We start from the raw sequence: 18,233 nt of genomic DNA, 5'->3' as shown, positions 1-18,233 counted from the left end.
GCTATCTGCCAGCAAGTGCTGAATAATAATGGAATTTGTTTGCTTACAAATTGAGCAATTGAATTTAGACATTGAGGGGGTCACCTCTGTGATTTGTCCCATCCCCAGATGGTCAATCATCTAAAAAGGCAGAATTACAGGGTCAGTCGTGGAACCCTTTCCCCCATGTGGTAGCACAACATACCAACCATACAACTACTAGGCCATCCCCCACAGTTACAAGTATTTCAAGGTCAATTTATCAATTTAACAGCTTCATCTTCTTAATCACTAAACTTCTGTCTCTTTGAGCTTGTGCTGAAACACTGTGGCTGCTAATTAAAATGGAGCTTTACTAGCAAGTACACAAATTAGATCCTGTCAGTAAGTTTATTCTAACTATTGGTCATTTCTAAATGCCTTTTTAATCCCCTAATTTTTACATTAAAATTCAAAAGCCTAACAATCTTAATCACCCCTACATCAAATTCATCATTAAGAACAGGAAGCCAGATGGTATAATTTTGATTTACCGGACTTCAGCGTGAATTAATGTACTGAGTGCCGATAATGAATACATCAAACCTGATATTGCAGAAACCTATGAATCTGGCATGTTAAATTAATAACACACTTTGCACAATGAAAGCATGTAAGCTCATATAAAACTGAGGAGTAATGGTCCCTTTTATTTTAAATGGTCTTTATTAGCCTGCAGTTTTGACTCTTAAAAAAAAAAAAGAGAGATGAACATTGTGGTTAAGAAAGTTCTGTGTGTTTCCTATCTGTTCTTTATTTTCATTTCACTTCCTATCTACATAAAAGAAAAGAAAAGGTACCCACCTTATTGCAATCTTTATATTTGTGAAATATATACTGGTGAAAAAAGAGCCCCAGTGAATTGTCTTCAATTTTATTGGAAATTACAGTTAAAAGTTTGACTCATGCTGAAATACACTTATTCCAAAGAGCTGTATCACTGTGCTGTTTGTTACGTGGGATAGTTATCTATTGCATGGAATATGTAATAAATTATGCAGATTATGCCACTTTTAAAATATATCTTTCTTATATTCTTTTACTTCTAATATCTACTGTTTCTTGTTCCAATATATGGTGACTATGAACTGAATTTTTTAGAAAACAGGATCAGGAATCATGCATTTCAAAATAGTTGGTATAAAAAAAAGTGCTAGGTAGGAAAGGTCCATGTCTACCACCTTTCCTGATCATCTAGCTATTATATGGCATGGAGATGGCATAGAGTTTAGCTTCTTTGAAAGAAAATTAACAGGTATCAAATTGGAGCCATTGAGTAGCTTGTGTGGTAGAAGTGAGAGATACACAGGGCTGAAATTTCTCAAATATATCCCTTCTGAGTATATAATTTAATATTTATTTGGGGTAAATTTAAAATAGGTCGGTCATTATGTATTCTTGTGGATCTACAAATAAAAGGAATTCCACCTAATTCCTACTCACACCTAAGAGAAAATTGTCTTTGACTTAAGTGAAAACAGGATTTGACTCTAATACCTGACTATAGGATCTGAAGCTTCCTTTTCAGATATATAGCAGCAACACAAATAGAAGTATATTCTTCAATACGAATTCTAGTTCTGAAGTACATCTGAGTTATGTAACTCCTAACTGAAACATAGTCTGGAATGTTTTACAGCGAACAACCTGAAATGCACAAATGTGGGCCTATAGACCATAAGCCAGAAAGGCATGATGAGGCTGGTCTCTGCATTAGAAACCACAAACTGTTTGCTGTAAAAGCATTTAAAGACCGAGAAGATGCCTAGTCCAGGCCCGAGCAGGATAAAGCTGACTGAATAGGTTAACATGAGCATAAACATTTCCCCAGGTTTATTCTGTCTCTCGATTTTCACACAGTAAGTGAACATTTCAACAGTCTCTGTGTAACTGTAGGAAATATATTCAATCTAGCAAGGATAGGATAATACCAAGGAAAACATTGCAAACCTGAAAAAGGTGCTACTTTGCAGCTAGTTTTCCTTATTGTATGAGTGTGTTCTTGCACTTACCACTATGGCATACAATTTGTACTGCTTAGAGATAAACTGCTAAGATTGATTCCTAAACAAAACAAGGGATGCATTAAACATTTGTCTAGAGAGGATATAAAAAATCTCTTATGTGTCTCCTTTATGTATTTAGTGGTTTTACCCTTAGAAGAAGTAGTACTTTACTAATATTTGAGGAGGAATGAGAAAGATAGTTGTTCCCAAAAAAAGAAATTTATGCTGAGAACTGTTCTAGAAACTTGGATAGGAGAAGTCAGTTGTTCCTGGATGGAAATGTTTCTCACTCTTAAATCTCTAGTTGAAGTTCATTTGACAAACCTATTATAAAATGAATAAATGTAGCTCTGTGTGATTTGTCCATTGTCAACATGTTAACACAATTTATTTGAAGGTAGATTGATGAAGGATGGCTGAAGGAGTTTACCCTCCTGAGTTAAAGAATAGAAAATCCTTTTTCCTTAGCATTTCTCTTTTTTTCTTAGAAGTTCACAAGAGTAGATATACAATTATCCTCGACTTGCTGATGCAAAGGAACAGAGCATTTAGTTTCTTGTCACTGTCTCTGAAATTCCTAAAGGTACAATTAGCATTTCATTTGACATAATGTTGAAAGGTTCATAGATTGATCTTCCCTAAAATGCAGCAAGAATTTTTTGAAATGCAAATTTTGACATTTATTAACTTTTATTCCAGATCTGTTTATAGACTGTAAAACTGTGCATACATTTAACTCAAAGAAGCTAAAAGGACAATGTTTAGGTGGATACTCTGTGTTATAATAAAAGTCTATTTTATTGTTTCAACAATGAAATTTTTATTATCAGAGATTTATGATATCAGCACAGCAGTTTTTACTGCATGATTCACAGTGTTTTTATAGATGTATATTCAACAAAACAAGGAGAGAAATTGTACTGCAGTGCTCTCTCTCAGGAGTGCATTTCCCCATTGAAATAATGTCAGCAGTTTTCCACCTTCAAAGCCCTATGTTTTCAAATCAATTAACAATTCTAATTGTGCTGGAACAGTTGTTCACTTAGCTTGGCAAATGGGACAGGAAACATTATTTCCTTTCTTTGCCTAAAATGAAGACTTTAATCTTCTGAACCATATTTAACATATAAAAAACACACATCTGAAAAGTTAGGCAGTTTGGAAACTCACTCGATTGTAAATATTGTTTTTGTCAGTGTTCAGGCCACAGTAGAAGAAAGGAGAAAGAGCACTACAGTTTCCCCTCTGGCTGCCAGCAAACCACCTTAGGATTCATTCTGAATGTTTCAGGTGAGATTTGTATCTATCTGGACAGCTGTAAGAGTTATTGCTTTTGTAAGGTGGTAAAACAAACGCTGGTTCTGACCAAACTAGTGATACCAGAATGCAGATCTGTATCATATTACACAGGACTGACTTAAAGTAAGTAATACAACATGCCAGAGCCAAGACTTAAAGGCCAAATTTACATTCCATTTTATTTATATACATATATATTGTGTGCTTAAATAGAAGCATGGTAAAAGATATAATTACTATGACTTCATGCAGAGACTAACATCCAACAGTTAAGATAAATGCCCCTCTTTCTTCTGCAAACCTCAAAGCCATTTACCAGAAGGGCAAAATAAAACTATCCCATTTTATAAGTGGTACAATCTTGTGGTACAATGTAGAATCATGTTACACCCCCTTTTCAGGATTCAAGATTGTGTTTTCTGCTGAACAAAATGAAAATCCTCTAGCAAAAGTACAACATGATTTTAAGCCTATAATGTATCTTTGCATAGCACACTTGCATTACTCAGAAGGTCATAAAATCAGTAATAAGGTCATATTAAGGGAAGTACCAGTAGAGATTATCTGTATGAAGGGTTTGTTGAGCATTAACATACGTACTCACTTCAGTCCTACCTTATTCAGGAATTTGCCAGGAATATGGTACTACTCTCTACATTAAATTTGGGAATGGTTAGAGCAGCATTTCTACAACTGTGGCCATGTCTTACTGCAATCTAAGCAGTCTTCACATGCATAGCATTGTTGAAGATACTGAAGATGGTTTTAGCACTGTACTTATTCAGATCCATTCCAAGAAAGAGATACAACAAAGTTTTGACTTCCATGGTTGCTGTGAGGTTTTTTCCTTTTACTGTTCTGCAGTCATTTAAGGGTCTTCAGTATTTATTTCTTTGCTTGTGTGATGGTGCATTTAGACAGGGCATCAAAGTAAAAATGGCAACAAACTTTTAAGAGTTAATTAGAAATTCAGGGTCTAGAGTTCAACTTGCTTGAGTACACAAAGATCACGCACTTTTTCACACCTCTTTGTCTCTTTAGCACTGACACAGCTGGCCTGGCATCCTCATGACTAAACTCAATATCTCACTGCTAAGATGGACAACACTTTCCTACTGCATGAATTTAATTTTTCCCTGATGAGGAAAATGTGTCATCTGCCAGAGGAATGGCATCATAGAAAGATATTTGCCCTGGTATAATTTTTAGGTTTCTGATTCAGAGCCAGAAACTTGATTCAAAATAGGATCAAAAGCTAGATGAAATTCATCAGAAACTATGGTCCTCTGGACTGGTGAAGAAAAGGCTACAAGAAACCGGTGGGTGATGGTCAGTACCTAGCTGCCATTCATGAAATTGTAATAGTATTTGACATTAATTTAGGTTTTTTTGTCTGCTTCATCATCATATTTACCTTTACCCCTCTTTGCAGAGCTTGGCATCAACTTCCTATTTTGTAAATGATGAATTAAGCTAGACATTATTCAGGTTACTCAGTCACAGTGACTAGCATCTAAATTCAAGAAAGCCTGCCTACCATCCCAGCCTGCCAAATCTTCACTTTTTTCTGTCCTCTCAGTGATGATGTGTAGTCATAACACCTAATCTAGGTAATGACAGGGGACAACATTAATGTGATTTGCTCAACAATTTTGTCTAAGATGATAACAGAGATTAAAGAGGAATGCAAATATCTGTGTGCCACTGCAAATGCATGGACATGTTTCACCCTGGGTGACTATACCTTTAGAGCAATACTGCTTCCAAAAATAGATTTAGGCACCTAATCTGAGACTCAGAAAGAAATTAGATCAAAACAGCATCCTTGGAAATATTTGTGCTCACTGGGCACCTTGATTTGTCACTTTCCAAAAACAGCAGGAGGCACACTAAGATTCCATAGTTCTTGTCTAATACTCTTTTTTTCATTTTGGAAATTGAGCCTTTCTCAGTTTAGGCTTCATGGGGCTTCACACAGTGGCTTTTCTTACTGATTTCATTCCAGCACTATCAAGTTGCCTATAAAATGCAAGGGAAATGTTTGTCTTTCTCTCTGTCTGTTACAATAATAATGTGGAGTTTATTTGGGGGCTTTTGGGTTGTTTTGTTTTGGTTTTTTGAGTTTTCAATTGGGTTTTTTTGGTGCTTTTTTTTTTTTTTTTATGTCTACTGGCTAGAACATCCACACAGGCAGTCCCTGTTGCATAACATCCTCCACATCCTCCTGGAAGAAAGTTCTAGCCACTAAGAAAGCAGCAGTTTATGAACACCTCCACTGAATGCGAATGTTTAGGGCAGCTACTTTAGAAGGAGAGTCCTGTGTTTCTTGTTCTTCCTTGCAATCACATTGCTGAGTTTTGCATTCAATAATCATAGGCTTATATTCCAAAATGCCGGATATTTTTGGGGAACAGAACCTGGAATCACTAAGCAGCCTAGTGATCACTAATCACCAGACTAGAAAGTCCTATCCCCACCTTGTTCTTCTTTCTGGCCCAACAAATCTCAAATTCACCTTGTCATAGTAAGGCATATCTTATAAACAGGTTAAAACAAGAGTAATTTCTTCCAACATGTATTTAGCTTTCAAGACTGAAGCTTCTATGACAGAAATGTAAAAAAGTGTGTGTCCCAAAAGCATATTTTTCCCAATTTCTGTCAACCAGTGTAATATATTCTGTAATCCTTTTTTACAAATGTTGCTTTTTTCTTGCATAATTTCTTAGGGAGAGAAAACAATACTCCTTCTCCAGAGCACTGGGGGGAGAATTCTCTAAATAAAAGACAACAGCAGAGCAGACTTCAGCGCTGAATCCTTTCTGTCCACACTGCTTAACTCTTAGTTGATACGCTTCTTAGGCTGACTGCAGGGTAAATCTCTCTATAGGAGACTAGTCCTAAGGAGTATAAAATCTGTCAGTCAGATGCCCTTGTGGCAACAAGCCAGACCAGAGACTGAGTCCTGGTCCTTTTTTATTTGCTGGTATAGATACACCCAAATTGGCTGCAGTGCTTTACTGTGAGTAATAGGTTTGACAAGATTGCCATGTCTGTGGCTACACAGTGATATCTTTTTCTTTTAATTGGAAGTAAAAACGTTATTAAATTCTTTGGGGAAGAAAAGTGTGGAGGGGCTTTCCTTCAAAAATTATTTTTGTGGTGTGGATTCTTAGGCGGCAAAGTGCCTTTCCAAAGTCCCAGGGAGACATATCAACTTAAAGAAGGCATGGGACTTTAGCTAACCTGTGTCACTGGTCTTACTCACTAAGCCAATTTTAGCTGTTCTGGGCATCCCTCTTTAAAAGAGGAAAGCATCTCAGATACCTAATAAGATGTTACAATTTCCGTTCTAGAGACATTGCTGAAGTTAAGAACTATGACGTCTGTCCTTTGCCAAACTTAACCTTGTCACAGTTTGACCCTGAACAGAACTCCTTGACCTGGAATCTGCAGCTGATGGAGAACCTGCCTCTCATTTGTACTTCTGTAGACCAATGAACTATTAACTTCTGCTGTGCTGCAAGGCTTATTCACTTTATGGTCAATTCTCAAATGTCTGTGAGATTATCTGGGTTATGTATTATATGTGTCATGCTTTAAAAAAAAATCCTTTTCTGACCTCATTCCATGCTTATAGTCTCGTTCTTAAAAGGTAAATAAACTAAACAGAATGTGCTAGCATTTACTGCATTGGTGGGGGGAAGTTTATCTGGGCTTAACTTTTTGGGGGATCCTGTCCCTTCTGTCACTGTTCTTGAAGACATGGCCCTTGAAATCTGCTGCTACAGAGTTACAGAGGGTTTGGTATTTAAAGTACTGTGAACCCCTACAACACTGCAAAAGTCATTGTGATTTGGGATGGCTTATTCTTGACCACTCTTTGCCCTCCCCACTGTGTAATTCATTCCTGCTATTCTCTTTTTTCCTATTCTTTGTACCTCTGAGCAATTGATTTCTTTTGATAGGAGGTTTGATTGATGCTGTCTTGGCTAGATATTAGCTTTTTGAATTTATTTTCAGAGCTTTGTACTGTGGTAATTGTGTAACATTTGAATATTATAGGTGCCTGAGATAAGATTAAATAAATAAAATTAGGAGTTGTATGCAATGTTAACCTCCTTTGTTTTTCTTTGTATATTTTGGTTTATTTAGTGAATAGCTTTCATTTTTCAAGTGATATCTGTTAAATATTTAGCATAATAATAATTTGGGAATTTCTATCCTGAATGTTTTTTTATTTTTATACAAAGTATTGTATCACACTTACTCCAACTAAGTAGATTATTTTTCCTGTCATTTATTTCTTATAGTTTAGCATAACTCAGATACACTTCACAATAATAGCATGATAACATGCTTATTGTTCTTACTTTAATCCTTCAGTTTTGTCTTAAAATATGGAATTAGAGAAAGAACTGGTTTCCCCTTTGTTACTAATGTTTATTGACAAAAAACCCTTATCTAATGAAAATATCTCTTCTTCTTTTATAGAATTTTAGACTTTTAACATCAGTTGAACAACTGCATTTCTGGACTTAATATGCAGATATGCAAGTGTCTTTAATACTCTGTTTTAAAAACAATCAAATATTCAGGGAAGTGACAGATGAGACTTAGTATAACCTGTCCACCTTTAATAAGATTTACTCTATCAGAGGATATGCAATGGTTGCTGGGATAATGATTACGTTAGTTATTAGATTACAACAGAAAATATTAAAACCTTTTGATTAGATAAATGTTTTTAACACAGTTGAAACTAATATGTACTTCTGTTAAATGAAGTAGAGTTAATGGCATGCTTATGACAAACATGAAAGATTTTTCTATTATTTTCTCTGTTTTGCCAAGTTATTAAAAATGTAGTAATTTTCATGATTTAATATTCATATTGCACATCCTACAGGGCATTGGGGCAACAAAAATCATATTTTATTAAAATATAAACATGCTTTCACTGTTATATCTAGAAACAGAGACTTGAAATTCTGGCACCAAGGCCTGATACAACCCACTTTGTATGAAACACTACATAATATTTTAAATGAATGGACTTGATTTTCCTCTTAACAGTACTCTGAATATCAACATAAAGCATTTTCATTTCACCCATTTTAATGGCTGGGAAACTAAGATAGAATATTAGAGCAAGAATGTGTTAGTTGATGCACCAAGAGAGTGCCCAAAGGATCTGGTTTTGATATGGTGATATTTTCAGCAAGAGCTCTGCATTGAGTAGAGCAGCATCTTCCAACATCCTTGATCCCTTTGTTAGGCTTTTACAAGGATTTTTGCCAGACTTTGTTTTGGATGCAGAAAACAATTCAGTGTTTGTGAGAAATACTGGCATAAGTAGGGGATTTTTTCTGTTGAATTGTTTTGCTGATTATTTTTTCTGTTATTTAACAAGTATGTTTAGATATGTGTAGGGAATTTGTTCAGTAGCTTGCACTAAAAAAAAAAGCAAACATTCACCAATCATTTTGATTTCTCGCATTAATCATGCAAAATGTTGATCATGCAATTATGATAGGTAAAAGTTAAAATGTCAATAAAATAATAATACACATGTTCAGTACTTTATTAAATAGAGGGTGAGGGGACGAGTGCCACTCATGGTCTCTCAAGAACTCTGCGGGGGACAGAAGTAAGTTTAGGGACAAGGTGAAGGTTGGAGGACAAGAGAATTTCCCTGGAAGACCTTTGCTTCGAACTGCTCTTTCCTAGATGACCTCTGTATTATGCATTGCTGATTTAGACTGTAATCCAACACATAATTATATGCTTCCTGACTAAATTTCATAAATGTTTCTTGCTTGCAAAGGTTTTCAAGATTAAGCTTTCTGAGGAATGGCTTTTTCACGCAAACAGTTGAACGTTCATTACTCTTTTTAAAATTTTTCTTCATTTTTAGGTTTCCAAATGGTGGTCAACCATGTAGTATTATAGGAAAATTCAAAGAGTAAACATACTTAACTTTTAAAAAATCTAAATAACTTATATTTTTCTCTACTGCTTTATTTGAGCACAATTGTGTACTATATTCCTCCATTACTGGGCACCAGTTACTGCCAAAACATGTCTGAATATATCCTATATCAATCTATATCTATATTTATACCTAGGACACATATAGCCATTTACCACTGAATTATTGTGTATAACAGGAGTGCAGAAACTTTGCACCTGTCAGTTCTGGCTGATTTTCAAAATTGTGTGCGAGTGTCAGAAAAATGACCTGCCAGTCTGTGCTAGTGATTAAGGTCCCACACAAATTCTTCAGTGATTTAAAAAGGGTGTTTATCCTTGAAGGGTTATTCTGTATGAGTCTGTCCATCTCATAGCTAGCAAGTGAAATGTTTACTGTCTGAATTAGGGATAAAATGATAGCTCCAATGTCAGTAGCACAGTACTGTCCATTTCATGGCTAGTTTATAAACACATAGGATGAAATACTGGCCCTGTTGAAGCCAGTATGACTTTGACATTGATCTTCCACCAAAATTATTTTTGTTGATTAGCTGTATCTACTGATAACCTGTATTATAATAGCTTTTGGGGGGGACCAGCTATTTACTGACACCCTAACACACTTCTCTCAATTTTAAATGCAAAGAGACAGGCCCAGGCTGAGCTTCCTGAATTCTGTTTGGGTCAGGGAGAGAGAGAGATGGGATTCACAGTCCTCTCAAGAGGGTAATTCAGAGCACTGACATTAATCTCTTTTTTCAAGGTCTCTTCTGAAGCAACATATTTCTCTTCATGTTTGTTGAACATCTAGCAAGCCTCAGAAGATCACAGACTTCAGCTAAATGCTGAGGTTGGACCACAGAAACAGCAAACTCAGGCAGAGCACTTTGACTGTGTATTGAGGGATGTCACAAGGCAGGAAAAGATCCATTCTCAGAGAAGATATGAGCATGTCCTTGCTGCAGCTTGAAAACAGAATTAGCTAATTTTTTCAGCTAAAGTGGAGAAAACTTTTGCAATCAGAGAAAGAAAGACCTGGAAGAGCTAAATTAATGTTTGTTTCTTCTTAATCCCATTTTTTTACTTAGCAGTCCAAGAGATGCCATGACACGGAACTCCACGATATGCTCAGAGAAACAGCTGGTGAGGCTGGTCAGGCTTCTTCTCCTATGGTACATTAAAGACATTCCAAGAAAAGCATTTTGGTGTGTGTAGTTACATTAAAGAAAGACAGTCATACCAGTTACACAGAAACTAAATGTTCATTTAGCCTGCTACTGATCTGACAAAGAGTAAACAATGATAGTGCAACAATCACTGCACATACTGAGGCCTGTTGAAGGAATTCAATGCCCAGAGGCACTTAAATCAGTATTAATTTAAAACATATATCTCTGCAAATGCAACCTGTGTGCAGTAGGAGACATAACTGGACAGAGTCTTTCAGATACTGACAATGCTTGAAACATCTGAGAATGTTCCATGGGACCACAGTTAAGAATCCCTTGTAAGAGTATTAACACTGAACAATCCTATTTTAGGGGCAGAAAGGGACAAAAGCAAGATTCATCTCTCTCTCCATCACTCTTCCTCTGTGATGGACAACAGTTCTGTATTTACAAGAGCAAAATATTGCAGACAATGAATGAAACCATGCTTAGAAAATTAAGGATAATGTGGGCCCATTACTAAATAGAAGGAGAACCTTGGTAACAGAGAGGGCAGAGAAGGCAGAGTTACTTAACACCTTCTTCTCATCTTCACTGACCAGACCAGTCCTCAGGAATCACTGGTCCAGCAGACCAGGGTCAAGCAATGTTGAAAGACTTTCCCGTGGTCGAGGAGGTTTGGTTTGGAGAACACCCAGGCAAAACAGACATCAACAAGTCTATAAGCCCTGACAGGACACATCCATGAGAGCTGAAAGAGCTGGCAGATAACATAGCAAAGTCACTCATGATCATCTTTGGAAGGTCATGGTGATCAGGAGAAGTGCCTGAGGACTAGAAGAAAGCAAATGTCACCCCAGTCTTCAAAAAGGACAAGAAGAAGGATCCAGGAAACTACCAGACAGTCAGCCTTACCTTAGTCCCTAGTCCCTGGAAAAGTGATGGAACGGTTCATCCTGCATGTTATTCCTAACCATGGGAAGGAAAAAAAGGTAACCAGGAGCTGACAGCATAGATTCCCTAAAGGTAAATTATGCTTGATTGACCTGATTGCCTTCTACGATGAAATAACTAACTGGGTGGATGAGAGAAGCGCAGTAATATTGTCTGCAATATTATGTATGTGTGTATTATTATGTAAGCGTCTCCAGCAAGGCTTTTAACACTGTCCCTCACAATATCCTCATAGGCTAAATCAGGAAGTGTGGTCTGGATGAGTGGACAGTGAGGCGTATTGAGAACTGGCTGAAAATCAGATCCAAAATGTTGTCATCAGTGGCGCAAGATTTAGGTGGAGGCCAGTCACTAGTGATGTCCCCCAAAGTTCAATACTTGGCTCACTATTGTTTGACTTTCCCATCAATTGCAAGGATGAAGGGACAGAGGCCTCCTCAGCAAGTTCACTGGTGATACAAAGCTGGGAGGAATGGCCCAGAGAGCTGTGCAGCCCTTCAGAGGGATCGTGACAGGCTGGAGAGATGGGCAGAGAAGAGCTGTCTGAAATTCAACAAAGGCAGATGCAGTGTCCTGCACCTGGGGAAGAATAACCCCATGCACCAGCACAGGCTGGGGGCTCACCTGTTGGAAAGCAGCTCTGCAGAGAAGGATCTGGCAGTCCAGGTGGACAACAAGCCATCCATGAGCCAGCAGAGTGCCCTGGTGGCCAAGGAGGCCAAAGGTATCCTGGGGTGCAATAGGAAGAGCATTGCCAGCAGGTCAAGGGAGCTGATCCTGCCCCTCTGCTCAGCCCTGGTGAGGCCTCACCTGGAGTGCTGTGTCCAGTTATGGGCTCCTCAGGACAAGGGAGACATGGAGCTCCTGGAGCAGGTACAGCAGAGAGGAAGATTATTAAAGAACTGGAACATCTCTCTTATGAGGAAAGGCTGTGTGAGCTGGGCCAGGCCAGCCTCCAGAGGAGACAATGGAGAAGGGATCTCATCAATGTGTACAAGTCTCTGAAGGGAGGGTGTCCAGAGGATGGAGCCAGGCTCTTCTTGGTGGTTCTGACAGACTATGATGCACAAGAAGTTTCACCTGAATATAAGGAAGAACTTCTTTTCTGTGCAATTGACTGAGTCCTGGGTCAGATTGCCCAGAAAGGCCTTGGAATCTCCCTCACTAAAGATATTCAAGACCCATCTGGGCACAATCCTCTGCCACATGCTCTAGAATGGCCCTGCTTGAGCAGACAGGTTGAACCAGATGACCCACTGTCGTCCCTTCCATCCTCATCCATTTTATGATCCTGAGATTCCTCTGGATAGGTGAATGGTCCATCCCCTCAGCAGGACCATGACTTTATCTAACCAGTTTAGAAATTTGAAAAACTAATTCCCTTGTGGCACCTGATCTAGAAAGTGCTGAGTATTTTCTGCATGCAAACGCTAACTCCCATTCTCTGCTCAAGAGAGATTTGGGCGCTGTGGTTCCTTTTATTCCTTTTCTTCAATAGAAGGAAGAGAATTTTTGGCCCTTCTTTCTGTTGAGAAAGACTGAGCTACAGGCCCATCAGGATATAAAATCAAAAGCTTATGAGCTGAAAGAAGTAATGGATCGCTTTCTCTAAACCCTGTTGGCTGACATGGATTTTGTCAAATTATTATCTTTTGAGCTGCACATCTTTGTCAACATGCAGCTTATTTCCTTGGGCTGTGCTCTGATTTCTAAAATCTGATATAGCTTCTACAGCTCTTGCTGTAGGGTTTTGTGGGAGAGAGTTTTGATCAGATTTATGTCGGCTTCTTTTCCGTGTGCTAAAATGATATAAAATAAAATCTTGTACAAATCTGTTTTATAAAGCAAATTTAAGATGTTGCACCTGTAACACAGACTTAACTGTGCTCTAAACACACAAATAATAAAAATCATCTGAAGTCTCTGCTTACAAATTTCCTTTAGAAAACATTTACTGATTGTACCTGACTTGTTTTTCTATGTCACTGCAAAGACAAAGCAAATGCTGATTAAAGCAATTAAAAGTTTCCTTTGTTTGCACAAAGAGATGTATTCATATGCAGCTTTTTTCTTTGTAGACATCTTAATAAGCGCCAGCAGATTGAAATAAAATCTGTCATCAGTTATATTTTTTTTTTGGACTAACTGTCTACTTCACATACATATTAAGAAAGATTTGTTACCAAAGCTTCATTATATGTTTTCTATTTGTTGTTATAAAATGGTAAATGTTGAAATAACACTAGATCTATCAATCTGATAATATAATGCAATGCATCTGACAGCTGAAGAGAGGAAAAAAAATGTAATGACTTATATAGTATTTGAGTAGTGTATTTTTTTGTTGTTGTTATGTTTTTCTTCAAAAACACAACTGTGCTGTTTGGGGTGTCTGCCACCACAGAGGGATATAAAGCATTATTGTGGATGGAGGATTCAGCTTTAGCAGAATATAAATTAACTGCCGTGTAAATATAAACATCAATTAAGTTCTGTCACTTGTTAAATATTTATTTACTAAAATGATTTAAGCAGAAAATCTTGTTGAAGGGGAAATTGTCTGTTTCTATCTATATGCTGTTGGTACCTCTTAGGAGCCTGCTTTGTTTCTATTGTTCCTTTATTTATAATCTCTTATGTGTGGTTGCAGAGGTTGCTATTTCAAGCAGCTGAAAATTTAAGGTGCATTTCTCACCAATGTTGAGCAGCATTAGGCATGTAACTCCCATTAATGCTAATGGGAATTAGGCAGATAAATACCTTCTTGCATTGAGGATAAGTGGACTTCCATTTTTTAAGGTGACAGAGGCTTCATCTGTGCAGCTGGGACATGATTGCACATGGCAAGATCAGAGAAGTGCCCAAATACAGAGGGGAGGAATAAAACATTTCTGGAGTTTTTTATTCTGATATTATAGATATTATTATATTTCTTATGATATTATATTATAACTTTTATTCTGATTCTCCCAGTGGAATAAACTGTCAGTAGCTTCCAAAAGATTGTTAGGCTTACACAAACTCACAAACAAACATTGTCAAGTTGCATGATCTTTTTCAGCTAGATGATGTACTTATAGACATTTATGACTTTCAGTTGTTCCTCATTTCCTTCTCATATTAACAATATTATTCAAAAATGGGTTTCTTTTGACTTCTATCATAAAATAATTATTTCAGAATAAAATCTCATTAAATAGAACTTACAGAATGAGTAATTTATACCACTGGAATACCCATATCATCATTTTTCTTTCCTGAAAGAATGATTCTGTTTCCCTCATTTGCTCTTTGTGCTACACTGGATCCGTATTTATTTGGCTCAGGCAGGTGATAATTATAACCTAGATATTTTAAAGAAATGTCTATAAAAAATTCAGAAGAGAAACCTAGTCCTACTCTGGAAATATGGGTTGACAGGATGCAAATGAAAATTTCTAGATTATGACTTTGCTTCACATCAGGCTTAAAATACAGAATGGTTTCATCTGATATTCAAATATGAGAGAGGTCAGATATAAGGATGTAAGAAGCCCTGAAAAGTTCTAAATAAGCATTAAAATCCTGAACATATGTGTGCAGAAAACCAGCTCCTTGAAGCCAAAATATTTTAGAAAGGAAAATAAAAGTTTTTTTAGCCTTCAAGACCAGGCACATACTTACCCCTAGATTTACTGTTTAATCTCCTTAAGCACAACTGACCATGTCAACACAGAACCAAATATTCTGTACAAACCACCCAAAATCCTTTGACTGGTCATTGTTAAAAGGGCCGTGTGCTAGGTGCCTAATTGCCATAAATACTGATTCCCTTAAGTTCTTTTCACAGTCCCATCTAAATTTTCAATAATGATAGCAATCAGAAAAACCATTTCAAAATCCTAATCAAATGTCTTCTCAGAGCATTCATAAAATGAAATGCTGATGCAGCACATCCTATGTAATTGAGATACACTTAGACTAGGAAGTCCGCTTAATCAGGACGTCTCTCTGGGAACAATTTAAGTCCAATGATACTTAATGGCAATGACTACTGCTTAATGTGGATGGCAATTCTGCTTAATTGAGATTTCTTCCAGTGATGTAGTAGTTTACAGCTCTACACTTTTAAATAACTAAGACTAATTTTGTTATGGTTTATGTTTTCCTATATGTATTTTAAGTAAATGTGATGAATTGAGTTGAATAACACATCTAAATTAAGGGGTTTTTAGTGTTTAGAATTCAGTTTTGAATGTAGATCAATGTCTTCTGAACCTTTGAGTGACAAAAAATGGGGAAGCAAACAAAACAGGCACGTAAGTTAACAACAAGCAGCAGATACAGCGCATCCCTGTGTACATCTCGTGCAGGGCAGGAGGAGAGATCTCCAAGGTGTCTTTGTGGATGTTCCTGGCAAGGTCCTCACACACAAAAGGGGTGCCATGAAATAAAGCAGGAAGCAACATGTTCTACGTGGAGATATTCAATGAAGAAGAAGACCAGTGTATAACAGGACTATCAATCACCTGAAAAACAGATTAGGTAGAAAACCTCCAGGATGGACGTTAAAGGAAAAACAAGCACATGGGAAAGGGGTCCAAATCCGGCTCAAGACTAGTCACATCTCTAACCCATGGAATCTCTACATCACTGAAGTGGAATATTATGTGTCCCTGATGGGTACCTAGTCTAGTGGCAGCATAGAATTCCTGATGTACAGTATATTTGATCTGCATGAAAGACCCATCCCCTACAGAGTATGTGCATGTGGAAAAGGTAGTCAGGATTATCATCATTTTACAAATGGCTGATATGCGTAGCTGTTGCTGTTTAACAGGACTACTGTGCGCCTGTTTTCAGCACATAAAACAGGCCTTTCTAGCCTTGGTGTACCCAGAGTGTAACTTGGGATGTGAAACCACAGACTCAAACGTGAGTCAGTGGGAATTTGTTAGACCAGCACAGCTTTAGGCTGCTTCCATAAAACAGGGAAGTTCAGTGCTATGATTAGGTGAAGAGACCAGCTATATTATGTAAAGGAAATCTTGGAAGAATATATTGTTGAAAGAGAGTTTCTCTTCAGGGGAACAATTAGATACCAACCTTGAAGGAAGAATTACTAATTTTTAAAAAGCACCCTTCCTACTGTGGACCCTGCCAACTGAAGAAACATTGTACAGCTATTACTGCTGACAAGCATGCTCATCAGCTTTAAATCTAACCTGATTAAACTTTTAAAAAATATTTGAGTAAATATTTTGCTTTTATGGCAGTAGAATTTGTGGCTAAGGAAGTCATAATGCTGCCACATTTCACCCACTGCCTGCATATAACTCTCAAAATGTTGCTTAGCTCTCACCTTCAGCAGTCTGTCCCTTACCCTGTCCTATGATGAGACTGCACATCATGCCAAATTTAGTGTGCTTGCTTTATGATGTGAAGAGTAACAAAGAAACCTGTCAGTCTTTAAACAAGTGAAAACACAGTCATGTTTTGCCTAATAATGCACTTCTTTACACTGTTTCCTATTTGGTAGAAGCTGCAGCAGAAACTCTTAGGGGTGGAATTTAAAATACAGCAATCCGTCAAGGCTACAAAAAATCCAGAATAATCTGTAGCAAATCAACGACTTCCATATCATCAGCAAAGGAAGGTGGTTCAGACTTGTTGAACCCTGGTTATTATAGGCTTGAACAACTCCTGATATAGAGGAGAGATATGCATGATTATGCAGGCAAGCACAAGTTAAGTAAAGCTGACTCCTGCTCACTGCAAATCTAATTGACAATTTTGTTGCCCTTCTCTGGCTATTTAAGAAGAGTGGTGAGGTCAATGGTGATGACATGTCTCATGGTTGGAAAATGCCACCCACTTGGTTTCTTTTTGCAAGGCATTGATTTCAAACTTCTAAGCTCAGCTTTGTTACAAGGAAAGAAGAATTTTAAAAAGCCTTGTGGAGTGAATTTTCTGCTTGTGAAAGGTGACTAGCTGACAACTGCAGAGACTGTGTTGCTCTGTTTTCACAGAGGAGATGCTGTACCTTTGCATTCCTTCTTTCAGTATTACACTGGCAGTTCATTGTCTTCTTGCTCATGTTTTCATATACACTTCAGACTTGATCTTGTAGGCTCACTCCTGGGATGAAAGTTTCTACACCTTAGACCAAGTCTGGAGACTTATAAAAAGCCCCAAATAAAGGATATTTGTCAAGATGAAAGATTTTTCAATATTGCTTATTTTAAAGAAATAATAATATAGTTTTCTTTTTGTGATCATCATGATTAACAAAACTGAAGCACAGTAGAAACAGAAGTAGAATAGAACTGAATCTGCCAAGCCTTCCATCTGTGCAAAAATATTCTCAGAACTAGCACAAACAAATTAGTCTCCTGATGCACTGACTTGTAGGGTGAAAGTCACTACACATTAGACTAAGCCTGGAGACTTATTAAAAACCCTCAAATTAATGACATTTCCCAATACTGGTAAAAGAAATTTTAACGTTGTTAATTTTAAAGTAAGAATATAGCTTTCTTGTTGTGATCATCATGATTAACAAAAATGATGCAGAGTAGAAACAGCTTTATTTTTACTCCATGCCCTGGCACTTTGGATTCAGGTAGCATTCAAGTATTTTCAAAACTTACTGATTAAAACCCTGATTTTTTAACACTGGCTGTTTGCAACCCTATGGTGTACTAGTGCTCTTCAAAGAGCACTAGACAGTTTATGAGTAGTGTTGAGAAACTTCTCAAAGTGTATATGTGGCGTATTTCTCCTCAAAATATATGTTTTACAAGCATTTATTTATGTAGAACTCTTTCACCAAAACCAG

The sequence above is a fragment of the Melozone crissalis genome, unplaced genomic scaffold (assembly GCF_028551555.1).
Source record: "Melozone crissalis strain CALT ecotype California unplaced genomic scaffold, PUWL_Pcris_2 ptg000013l_1, whole genome shotgun sequence".
Classification (NCBI taxonomy): domain Eukaryota; kingdom Metazoa; phylum Chordata; class Aves; order Passeriformes; family Passerellidae; genus Melozone; species Melozone crissalis.
Note: the sequence above shows the minus strand (reverse complement) of the source record.